The sequence below is a fragment of the Stenella coeruleoalba genome (genome assembly GCF_951394435.1).
Source record: "Stenella coeruleoalba genome assembly, contig: scaffold_98, whole genome shotgun sequence".
NCBI lineage: Eukaryota > Metazoa > Chordata > Mammalia > Artiodactyla > Delphinidae > Stenella > Stenella coeruleoalba.
Window position 1 is genome coordinate 742,016 of NW_027646255.1, and position 12,196 is coordinate 754,211.

At 44.1% G+C, this 12,196-nt stretch overlaps 1 long non-coding RNA gene across 6 annotated transcripts in view; it reads left to right on the forward strand.

The window, feature by feature from the left end:
* LOC307181236 overlaps positions 1-12,196 on the forward strand; it is a 1,179,595-nt gene that overhangs the window by 740,449 nt on the left and 426,950 nt on the right. The gene's annotated exons all lie outside the window — the stretch shown is intronic.

Here is a 12,196-nt window from a genome sequence, read left to right on the forward strand (position 1 = left end):
TCCTATGCTTTCAATGCAATTCCAGTCTACCTCCTGAAATCGGTTTCCTGCAATTCTGCCCCACTTTCAAGTCCTCTTGGCAGCCTTACTTCAGTCTATTTTTGGACGATAGCTGTCATTTATAACTCTGCAGGTTTGTGAATTACAGTGCCCCTGAGCTCCTTTCTTCAACTTGCTTTCTTGTGACCTGGCCGCAACACCGCAGGATGGCTTCAGGCCCTAATCTGGTTCCTGCCCGGCATACTGAGCCTTTGGTTAATTCCTCTTCCTGGTAGGAAATGAGAGTTAAATTTGCCCGTCCAGACACCTCCAGCTAGCCTCTCATTGGTTCTCGCTATTCCTGTTCATCTTCCCCAGAAATTGCAAACTGGGCCAAACAGGAGGTTAAAGGGACTGACTCTCCAAGTGGGGAGAGTGTTAGTAAAGCGTCTGGAATGTTGCACCCGAGTACCAGGGGAGGAAAACTGAGACATATTTGAACACGTCTCCCGATCACATGGTTGATCATACTCTAGGTTCCACATGCATGTTTTAGCTGAAGGAAGAATACCTTAAACCTGGGTAGTTGAAACCCGTGGAATGGGTACCATGCAATATGACTTCAAAGGGTCTTCATTTGCTCACCGAACCTCTCCAATCCTATCACTGCTGCGTTTATGCCCCTGTACACATGCTTGATTCTCTTTCGGAGACATAGCAATCCATAGGTTTTAAGATACTTACTAGTCAGGTACATTCTTAGGCGTTTAATATGGGGTGTTGAGTCCATTTCGTTGAGCAAGGAGTAGCTCTTGTCTATTCCATATTTGGCTTAAGGAACTTTATCTGTGCTCATTTCAATCTCTGGTTTTATGCAGCACCCCAACTCACCTTTACCCTTAAGCAAGAATAAGTTGGTTTTCTAAATTTGAGACCCTGTTCTGTTCTGTAATTCAGTTCCTGTGTAGCCAAGTTTCCATTCCGTGTATTACTGATATCTTATGATGTTTCTTTTTCTGTGTGACTTATTTCAGTTAGAATCATCATACCTGAATCCACTCATTGTGCTGCTAAGGACCTGATGACACAGATTTCATTGCTGAGTGATATTGCTTTGTAAGTAAATACCACAACTTCTTTATCCATTTTTCACTTTCTGCGATGTTGAACTTGTACTGTAAACGAGGTTCTTGTAAACAGAGGCGTCCCAAACTTTGGGGTGGCTGTGTCTTTTTGATTTTAATTTCCATAAGCTATAGGACCATAAGTGGCAGTGCCCTAGGCTCTGTTGCTTTGTGTTTTAGATGTTTCAGGAAACACCATACACTTCTCCCAGGTGTCTGTTGCCAATTTACATCCCACCCATCAGCATAACAAGGCTCCCAGTTCTCCATGGCCTGTCCTGCCTTTCTGGATTTTACACTTTTTTCAGATGGCCCTTTTGACCGGGGGGAAGTGAGACTTCATTGTAGTGCAGATTTCCTTTGCAAGCTTGCTTGGTTGGCCAAAAAGGGCGTATGCGTTTTTTCCTGAATATATTCAGGAAAAAACGCATACGCCCTTTTTGGCCAAGTGCATCATTGTGGACGTTCTGCCTCTTTTCCTATGCTTTCAATGCAATTCCAGTCTACCTCCTGAAATCGGTTTCCTGCAATTCTGCCCCGCTTTCAAGTCCTCTTGGCAGCCTTACTTCAGTCTATTGTTGGACGATAGCTGTCATTTATAACTCTGCAGGTTTGTGAATTACAGTGCCCCTGAGCTCCTTTCTTCAACTCGCTTTCTTTTGAGCTGGCCGCAACACCGCAGGATGGCTTCAGGCCCTAATCTGGTTCCAGCACGGCACGCTGAGCCTTTGGTTATTTCCTCTTCCTGTTGGGAAATGAGAGTTAAATTTGCCCGTCCAGACACCTCCAGCTAGCCTCTCATTGGTTCTCGCTATTCCTGTTCATCTTCCACAGAAATTGCAAACTGTGCCAAACAGGAGGTTAAAGGCGCTGACTCTCCAAGTGGGGAGAGTGTTAGTAAAGCGTCTGGAATGTTGCACCCGAGTACCAGGGGAGGAAAACTGAGACATATTTGAACACGTCTCCCGATCACATGGTTGATCATACTCTAGGTTCCACATGCATGTTTTAGCTGAAGGAAGAATACCTAAAACCTGGGTAGTTGAAACCCGTGGAATGGGTACCATGCAATATGACTTCAAAGGGTCTTCATTTGCTCACCGAACCTCTCCAATCCTATCACTGCTGCGTTTATGCCCCTGTACACATGCTTGATTCTCTTTTGGAGACATAGCAATCCATAGGTTTTAAGATACTTACTAGTCAGGTACATTCTTAGGCGTTTAATATGCGGTGTTGAGTCCATTTCGTTGAGCAAGGAGTAGCTCTTGTCTATTCCATATTTGGCTTAAGGAACTTTATCTGTGCTCATTTCAATCTCTGGTTTTATGCAGCAACCCAACTCACCTTTCCCCTTAAGCAAGCATAAGTTGGTTTTCAAAATTTGAGACCCTGTTCTGTTTTGGAATGCAGTTCCTGTGTAGCCAAGTTTACATCCCGTGTATTAGTGATATCTTATGATGTTTCTTTTTCTGTGTGACTTATTTCAGTTAGAATCATCGTACCTGAATCCACTCATTATGCTGCTACGGGCCTAGTGACATAGATTTCATTGCTGAGTGATACTGCATTGTACGTAAGTACCACAAGTTCTTTATCCATTTTTCACTTTCTGCGATGTTGAACTTGTACTGTAAACGAGGTTCTTGTAAACAGAGGCGTCCCAAACTTTGGGGTGGCTGTGTCTTTTTGATTTTAATTTCCCTAAGCTATAGGACCATAAGTGGCAGTGCCCTAGGCTCTGTTGCTTTGTTTTTTAGATGTTTCAGGAAACACCATACACTTCTCCCGAGTGTCTGTTGGCAATTTACATCCCGCCCATCAGCATAACAAGGCTCCCAGTTCTCCATGGCCTGTCCTGCCTTTCTGGATTTTACACTTTTTTCAGATGGCCCTTTTGACCGGGGGGAAGTGAGACTTCATTGTAGTGCAGATTTCCTTTGCAAGCTTGCTTGGTTGGCCAAAAAGGGCGTATGCGTTTTTTCCTGAATATATTCAGGAAAAAACGCATACGCCCTTTTTGGCCAAGTGCATCATTGTGGACTTTCTGCCTCTTTTCCTATGCTTTCAATGCAATTCCAGTCTACCTCCTGAAATCGGTTTCCTGCAATTCTGCCCCGCATTCAAGTCCTCTTGGCAGCCTTACTTCAGTCTATTTTTGGACGATAGCTGTCATTTATAACTCTGCAGGTTTGTGAATTACAGTGCCCCTGAGCTCCTTTCTTCAACTCGCTTTCTTTTGAGCTGGCCGCAACACCGCAGGATGGCTTCAGGCCCTAATCTGGTTCCGGCACGGCACGCTGAGCCTTTGGTTAATTCCTCTTCCTGGTGGGAAATGAGAGTTAAATTTGCCCGTCCAGACACCTCCAGCTAGCCTCTCATTGGTTCTCGCTATTCCTGTTCATCTTCCGCAGAAATTGCAAACTGGGCCAAACAGGAGGTTAAAGGGACTGACTCTCCAAGTGGGGAGAGTGTTAGTAAAGCGTCTGGAATGTTGCACCCGAGTACCAGGGTACGAAAACTGAGACATATTTGAACACGTCTCCCGATCACATGGTTGATCATACTCTAGGTTCCACATGCATGTTTTAGCTGAAGGAAGAATACCTTAAACATGGGTAGTTGAAACCCGTGGAATGGGTACCATGCAATATGACTTCAAAGGGTCTTCATTTGCTCACCGAACCTCTCCAATCCTATCACTGCTGCGTTTATGCCCCTGTACACATGCTTGATTCTCTTTCGGAGACATAGCAATCCATAGGTTTTAAGATACTTACTAGTCAGGTACATTCTTAGGCGTTTAATATGCGGTGTTGAGTCCATTTCGTTGAGCAAGGAGTAGCTCTTGTCTATTCCATATTTGGCTTAAGGAACTTTATCTGTGCTCATTTCAATCTCTGGTTTTATGCAGCACCCCAACTCACCTTTACCCTTAAGCAAGCATAAGTTGGTTTTCTAAATTTGAGACCCTGTTCTGTTCTGTAATTCAGTTCCTGTGTAGCCAAGTTTACATTCCGTGTATTACTGATATCTTATGATGTTTCTTTTTCTGTGTGACTTATTTCAGTTAGAATCATCATACCTGAATCCACTCATTGTGCTGCTAAGGGCCTGATGACACAGATTTCATTGCTGAGTGATATTGCTTTGTACGTAAATACCACAACTTCTTTATCCATTTTTCAGTTTCTGCGATGTTGAACTTGTACTGTAAACGAGGTTCTTGTAAACAGAGCCGTTCCAAACTTTGGGGTGGCTGTGTCTTTTTGATTTTAATTTCCCTAAGCTATAGGACCATAAGTGGAAGTGCCCTAGGTTCTGTTGCTTTGTTTTTTAGATGTTTCAGGAAACACCATACACTTCTCCCGAGTGGTTGTTGGCAATTTACATCCCGCCCAGCAGCATAACAAGGCTCCCAGTTCTCCATGGCCTGTCCTGCCTTTCTGGATTTTACACTTTTTTCAGATGGCCCTTTTGACCGGGGGAAGTGAGACTTCATTGTAGTGCAGATTTCCTTTGCAAGCTTGCTTGGTTGGCCAAAAAGGGCGTATGCGTTTTTTCCTGAATATATTCAGGAAAAAACGCATACGCCCTTTTTGGCCAAGTGCATCATTGTGGACGTTCTGCCTCTTTTCCTATGCTTTCAATGCAATTCCAGTCTACCTCCTGAAATCGGTTTCCTGCAATTCTGCCCCGCTTTCAAGTCCTCTTGGCAGCCTTCCTTCAGTCTATTTTTGGACGATAGCTGTCATTTATAACTCTGCAGGTTTGTGAATTACAGTGCCCCTGAGCTCCTTTCTTCAACTCGCTTTCTTTTGAGCTGGCCGCAACACCGCAGGATGGCTTCAGGCCCTAATCTGGTTCCGGCACGGCACGCTGAGCCTTTGGTTATTTCCTCTTCCTGGTGGGAAATGAGAGTTAAATTTGCCCGTCCAGACACCTCCAGCTAGCCTCTCATTGGTTCTCGCTATTCCTGTTCATCTTCCGCAGAAATTGCAAACTGGGCCAAACAGGAGGTTAAAGGCGCTGACTCTCCAAGTGGGGAGAGTGTTAGTAAAGCGTCTGGAATGTTGCACCCGAGTACCAGGGGAGGAAAACTGAGACATATTTGAACACGTCTCCCGTTCACATGGTTGATCATACTTGGGTTCCACATGCATGTTTTAGCTGAAGGAAGAATACCTTAAACCTGGAGAGTTGAGACCCGTGGAATGGGTACCATGCAATATGACTTCAAAGGGTCTTCATTTGCTCACCGAACCTCTCCAATCCTATCACTGCTGCGTTTATGCCCCTGTACACATGCTTGATTCTCTTTTGGAGACATAGCAATCCATAGGTTTTACGATACTTACTAGTCAGGTACATTCTTAGGCGTTTAATATGCGGTGTTGAGTCCATTTCGTTGAGCAAGGAGTAGCTCTTGTCTATTCCATATTTGACTTAAGGAACTTTATCTGTGCTCATTTCAATCTCTGGTTTTATGCAGCACCCCAACTCACCTTTCCCCTTAAGCAAGCATAAGTTGGTTTTCTAAATTTGAGACCCTGTTCTGTTCTGTAATTCAGTTCCTGTGTAGCCAAGTTTACATTCCGTGTATTACTGATATCTTATGATGTTTCTTTTTCTGTGTGACTTATTTCAGTTAGAATCATCATACCTGAATCCACTCATTGTGCTGCTAAGGGCCTGATGACACAGATTTCATTGCTGAGTGATATTGCTTTGTAAGTAAATACCACAACTTCTTTATCCATTTTTCACTTTCTGCGATGTTGAACTTGTACTGTAAACGAGGTTCTTGTAAACAGAGGCGTCCCAAACTTTGGGGTGGCTGTGTCTTTTTGATTTTAATTTCCCTAAGCTATAGGACCATAAGTGGCAGTGCCCTAGGCTCTGTTGCTTTGTTTTTTAGATGTTTCAGGAAACACCATACACTTCTCCCGAGTGTCTGTTGGCAATTTACATCCCGCCCATCAGCATAACAAGGCTCCCAGTTCTCCATGGCCTGTCCTGCCTTTCTGGATTTTACACTTTTTTCAGATGGCCCTTTTGACCGGGGGGAAGTGAGACTTCATTGTAGTGCAGATTTCCTTTGCAAGCTTGCTTGGTTGGCCAAAAAGGGCGTATGCGTTTTTTCCTGAATATATTCAGGAAAAAACGCATACGCCCTTTTTGGCCAAGTGCATCATTGTGGACGTTCTGCCTCTTTTCCTATGCTTTCAATGCAATTCCAGTCTACCTCCTGAAATCGGTTTCCTGCAATTCTGCCCCGCTTTCAAGTCCTCTTGGCAGCCTTACTTCAGTCTATTTTTGGACGATAGCTGTCATTTATAACTCTGCAGGTTTGTGAATTACAGTGCCCCTGAGCTCCTTTCTTCAACTCGCTTTCTTTTGAGCTGGCCGCAACACCGCAGGATGGCTTCAGGCCCTAATCTGGTTCCGGCACGGCACGCTGAGCCTTTGGTTATTTCCTCTTCCTGGTGGGAAATGAGAGTTAAATTTGCCCGTCCAGACACCTCCAGCTAGCCTCTCATTGGTTCTCGCTATTCCTGTTCATCTTCCGCAGAAATTGCAAACTGTGCCAAACAGGAGGTTAAAGGCGCTGACTCTCCAAGTGGGGAGAGTGTTAGTAAAGCGTCTGGAATGTTGCACCCGAGTACCAGGGGAGGAAAACTGAGACATATTTGAACACGTCTCCCGATCACATGGTTGATCATACTCTGGGTTCCACATGCATGTTTTAGCTGAAGGAAGAATACCTAAAACCTGGGTAGTTGAAACCCGTGGAATGGGTACCATGCAATATGACTTCAAAGGGTCTTCATTTGCTCACCGAACCTCTCCAATCCTATCACTGCTGCGTTTATGCCCCTGTACACATGCTTGATTCTCTTTCGGAGACATAGCAATCCATAGGTTTTAAGATACTTACTAGTCAGGTACATTCTTAGGCGTTTAATATGGGGTTTTGAGTCCATTTCGTTGAGCAAGGAGTAGCTCTTGTCTATTCCATATTTGGCTTAAGGAACTTTATCTGTGCTCATTTCAATCTCTGGTTTTATGCAGCACCCCAACTCACCTTTCCCCTTAAGCAAGCATAAGTTGGTTTTCTAAATTTGAGACCCTGTTCTGTTTTGGAATGCAGTTCCTGTGTAGCCAAGTTTACATTCCGTGTATTAGTGATATCTTATGATGTTTCTTTTTCTGTGTGACTTATTTCAGTTAGAATCATCGTACCTGAATCCACTCATTATGCTGCTACGGGCCTGATGACATAGATTTCATTGCTGAGTGATACTGCATTGTACGTAAGTACCACAAGTTCTTTATCCATTTTTCACTTTCTGCGATGTTGAACTTGTACTGTAAACGAGGTTCTTGTAAACAGAGGCGTCCCAAACTTTGGGGTGGCTGTGTCTTTTTGATTTTAATTTCCCTAAGCTATAGGACCATAAGTGGCAGTGCCCTAGGCTCTGTTGCATTGTTTTTTAGATGTTTCAGGAAACACCATACACTTCTCCCGAGTGTCTGTTGGCAATTTACATCCCGCCCATCAGCATAACAAGGCTCCCAGTTCTCCATGGCCTGTCCTGCCTTTCTGGATTTTACACTTTTTTCAGATGGCCCTTTTGACCGGGGGGAAGTGAGACTTCATTGTAGTGCAGATTTCCTTTGCAAGCTTGCTTGGTTGGCCAAAAAGGGCGTATGCGTTTTTTCCTGAATATATTCAGGAAAAAACGCATACGCCCTTTTTGGCCAAGTGCATCATTGTGGACGTTCTGCCTCTTTTCCTATGCTTTCAATGCAATTCCAGTCTACCTCCTGAAATCGGTTTCCTGCAATTCTGCCCCGCTTTCAAGTCCTCTTGGCAGCCTTACTTCAGTCTATTTTTGGACGATAGCTGTCATTTATAACTCTGCAGGTTTGTGAATTACAGTGCCCCTGAGCTCCTTTCTTCAACGCGCTTTCTTTTGAGCTGGCCGCAACACCGCAGGATGGCTTCAGGCCCTAATCTGGTTCCGGCACGGCACGCTGAGCCTTTGGTTAATTCCTCTTCCTGGTGGGAAATGAGAGTTAAATTTGCCCGTCCAGACACCTCCAGCTAGCCTCTCATTGGTTCTCGCTATTCCTGTTCATCTTCCGCAGAAATTGCAAACTGGGCCAAACAGGAGGTTAAAGGGACTGACTCTCCAAGTGGGGAGAGTGTTAGTAAAGCGTCTGGAATGTTGCACCCGAGTACCAGGGTACGAAAACTGAGACATATTTGAACACGTCTCCCGATCACATGGTTGATCATACTCTAGGTTCCACATGCATGTTTTAGCTGAAGGAAGAATACCTTAAACCTGGGTAGTTGAAACCCGTGGAATGGGTACCATGCAATATGACTTCAAAGGGTCTTCATTTGCTCACCGAACCTCTCCAATCCTATCACTGCTGCGTTTATGCCCCTGTACACATGCTTGATTCTCTTTCGGAGACATAGCAATCCATAGGTTTTAAGATACTTACTAGTCAGGTACATTCTTAGGCGTTTAATATGCAGTGTTGAGTCCATTTCGTTGAGCAAGGAGTAGCTCTTGTCTATTCCATATTTGACTTAAGGAACTTTATCTGTGCTCATTTCAATCTCTGGTTTTATGCAGCACCCCAACTCACCTTTCCCCTTAAGCAAGCATAAGTTGGTTTTCTAAATTTGAGACCCTGTTCTGTTTTGGAATGCAGTTCCTGTGTAGCCAAGTTTACATTCCGTGTATTAGTGATATCTTATGATGTTTCTTTTTCTGTGTGACTTATTTCAGTTAGAATCATCGTACCTGAATCCACTCATTATGCTGCTACGGGCCTGATGACATAGATTTCATTGCTGAGTGATACTGCATTGTACGTAAGTACCACAAGTTCTTTATCCATTTTTCACTTTCTGCGATGTTGAACTTGTACTGTAAACGAGGTTCTTGTAAACAGAGGCGTCCCAAACTTTGGGGTGGCTGTGTCTTTTTGATTTTAATTTCCCTAAGCTATAGGACCATAAGTGGCAGTGCCCTAGGCTCTGTTGCTTTGTTTTTTAGATGTTTCAGGAAACACCATACACTTCTCCCGAGTGTCTGTTGGCAATTTACATCCCGCCCATCAGCATAACAAGGCTCCCAGTTCTCCATGGCCTGTCCTGCCTTTCTGGATTTTACACTTTTTTCAGATGGCCCTTTTGACCGGGGGGAAGTGAGACTTCATTGTAGTGCAGATTTCCTTTGCAAGCTTGCTTGGTTGGCCAAAAAGGGCGTATGCGTTTTTTCCTGAATATATTCAGGAAAAAACGCATACGCCCTTTTTGGCCAAGTGCATTATTGTGGACGTTCTGCCTCTTTTCCTATGCTTTCAATGCAATTCCAGTCTACCTCCTGAAATCGGTTTCCTGCAATTCTGCCCCGCTTTCAAGTCCTCTTGGCAGCCTTACTTCAGTCTATTTTTGGACGATAGCTGTCATTTATAACTCTGCAGGTTTGTGAATTACAGTGCCCCTGAGCTCCTTTCTTCAACTCGCTTTCTTTTGAGCTGGCCGCAACACCGCAGGATGGCTTCAGGCCCTAATCTGGTTCCGGCACGGCACGCTGAGCCTTTGGTTAATTCCTCTTCCTGGTGGGAAATGAGAGTTAAATTTGCCCGTCCAGACACCTCCAGCTAGCCTCTCATTGGTTCTCGCTATTCCTGTTCATCTTCCGCAGAAATTGCAAACTGGGCCAAACAGGAGGTTAAAGGGACTGACTCTCCAAGTGGGGAGAGTGTTAGTAAAGCGTCTGGAATGTTGCACCCGAGTACCAGGGTACGAAAACTGAGACATATTTGAACACGTCTCCCGATCACATGGTTGATCATACTCTAGGTTCCACATGCATGTTTTACCTGAAGGAAGAATACCTTAAACCTGGGTAGTTGAAACCCGTGGAATGGGTACCATGCAATATGACTTCAAAGGGTCTTCATTTGCTCACCGAACCTCTCCAATCCTATCACTGCTGCGTTTATGCCCCTGTACACATGCTTGATTCTCTTTCGGAGACATAGCAATCCATAGGTTTTAAGATACTTACTAGTCAGGTACATTCTTAGGCGTTTAATATGCGGTGTTGAGTCCATTTCGTTGAGCAAGGAGTAGCTCTTGTCTATTCCATATTTGACTTAAGGAACTTTATCTGTGCTCATTTCAATCTCTGGTTTTATGCAGCACCCCAACTCACCTTTACCCTTAAGCAAGCATAAGTTGGTTTTCTAAATTTGAGACCCTGTTCTGTTCTGTAATTCAGTTCCTGTGTAGCCAAGTTTACATTCCGTGTATTACTGATATCTTATGATGTTTCTTTTTCTGTGTGACTTATTTCAGTTAGAATCATCATACCTGAATCCACTCATTGTGCTGCTAAGGGCCTGATGACACAGATTTCATTGCTGAGTGATATTGCTTTGTAAGTAAATACCACAACTTCTTTATCCATTTTTCACTTTCTGCGATGTTGAACTTGTACTGTAAACGAGGTTCTTGTAAACAGAGGCGTCCCAAACTTTGGGGTGGCTGTGTCTTTTTGAATTTAATTTCCCTAAGCTATAGGACCATAAGTGGCAGTGCACTAGGCTCTGTTGCTTTGTGTTTTAGATGTTTCAGGAAACACCATACACTTCTCCCGAGTGTCTGTTGGCAATTTACATCCCGCCCATCAGCATAACAAGGCTCCCAGTTCTCCATGGCCTGTCCTGCCTTTCTGGATTTTACACTTTTTTCAGATGGCCCTTTTGACCGGGGGGAAGTGAGACTTCATTGTAGTGCAGATTTCCTTTGCAAGCTTGCTTGGTTGGCCAAAAAGGGCGTATGCGTTTTTTCCTGAATATATTCAGGAAAAAACGCATACGCCCTTTTTGGCCAAGTGCATCATTGTGGACGTTCTGCCTCTTTTCCTATGCTTTCAATGCAATTCCAGTCTACCTCCTGAAATCGGTTTCCTGCAATTCTGCCCCGCTTTCAAGTCCTCTTGGCAGCCTTACTTCAGTCTATTTTTGGACGATAGCTGTCATTTATAACTCTGCAGGTTTGTGAATTACAGTGCCCCTGAGCTCCTTTCTTCAACGCGCTTTCTTTTGAGCTGGCCGCAACACCGCAGGATGGCTTCAGGCCCTAATCTGGTTCCGGCACGGCACGCTGAGCCTTTGGTTAATTCCTCTTCCTGGTGGGAAATGAGAGTTAAATTTGCCCGTCCAGACACCTCCAGCTAGCCTCTCATTGGTTCTCGCTATTCCTGTTCATCTTCCGCAGAAATTGCAAACTGGGCCAAACAGGAGGTTAAAGGGACTGACTCTCCAAGTGGGGAGAGTGTTAGTAAAGCGTCTGGAATGTTGCACCCGAGTACCAGGGTACGAAAACTGAGACATATTTGAACACGTCTCCCGATCACATGGTTGATCATACTCTAGGTTCCACATGCATGTTTTAGCTGAAGGAAGAATACCTTAAACCTGGGTAGTTGAAACCCGTGGAATGGGTACCATGCAATATGACTTCAAAGGGTCTTCATTTGCTCACCGAACCTCTCCAATCCTATCACTGCTGCGTTTATGCCCCTGTACACATGCTTGATTCTCTTTCGGAGACATAGCAATCCATAGGTTTTAAGATACTTACTAGTCAGGTACATTCTTAGGCGTTTAATATGCGGTGTTGAGTCCATTTCGTTGAGCAAGGAGTAGCTCTTGTCTATTCCATATTTGACTTAAGGAACTTTATCTGTGCTCATTTCAATCTCTGGTTTTATGCAGCACCCCAACTCACCTTTACCCTTAAGCAAGCATAAGTTGGTTTTCTAAATTTGAGACCCTGTTCTGTTCTGTAATTCAGTTCCTGTGTAGCCAAGTTTCCATTCCGTGTATTACTGATATCTTATGATGTTTCTTTTTCTGTGTGACTTATTTCAGTTAGAATCATCATACCTGAATCCACTCATTGTGCTGCTAAGGGCCTGATGACACAGATTTCATTGCTGAGTGATATTGCTTTGTAAGTAAATACCACAACTTCTTTATCCATTTTTCACTTTCTG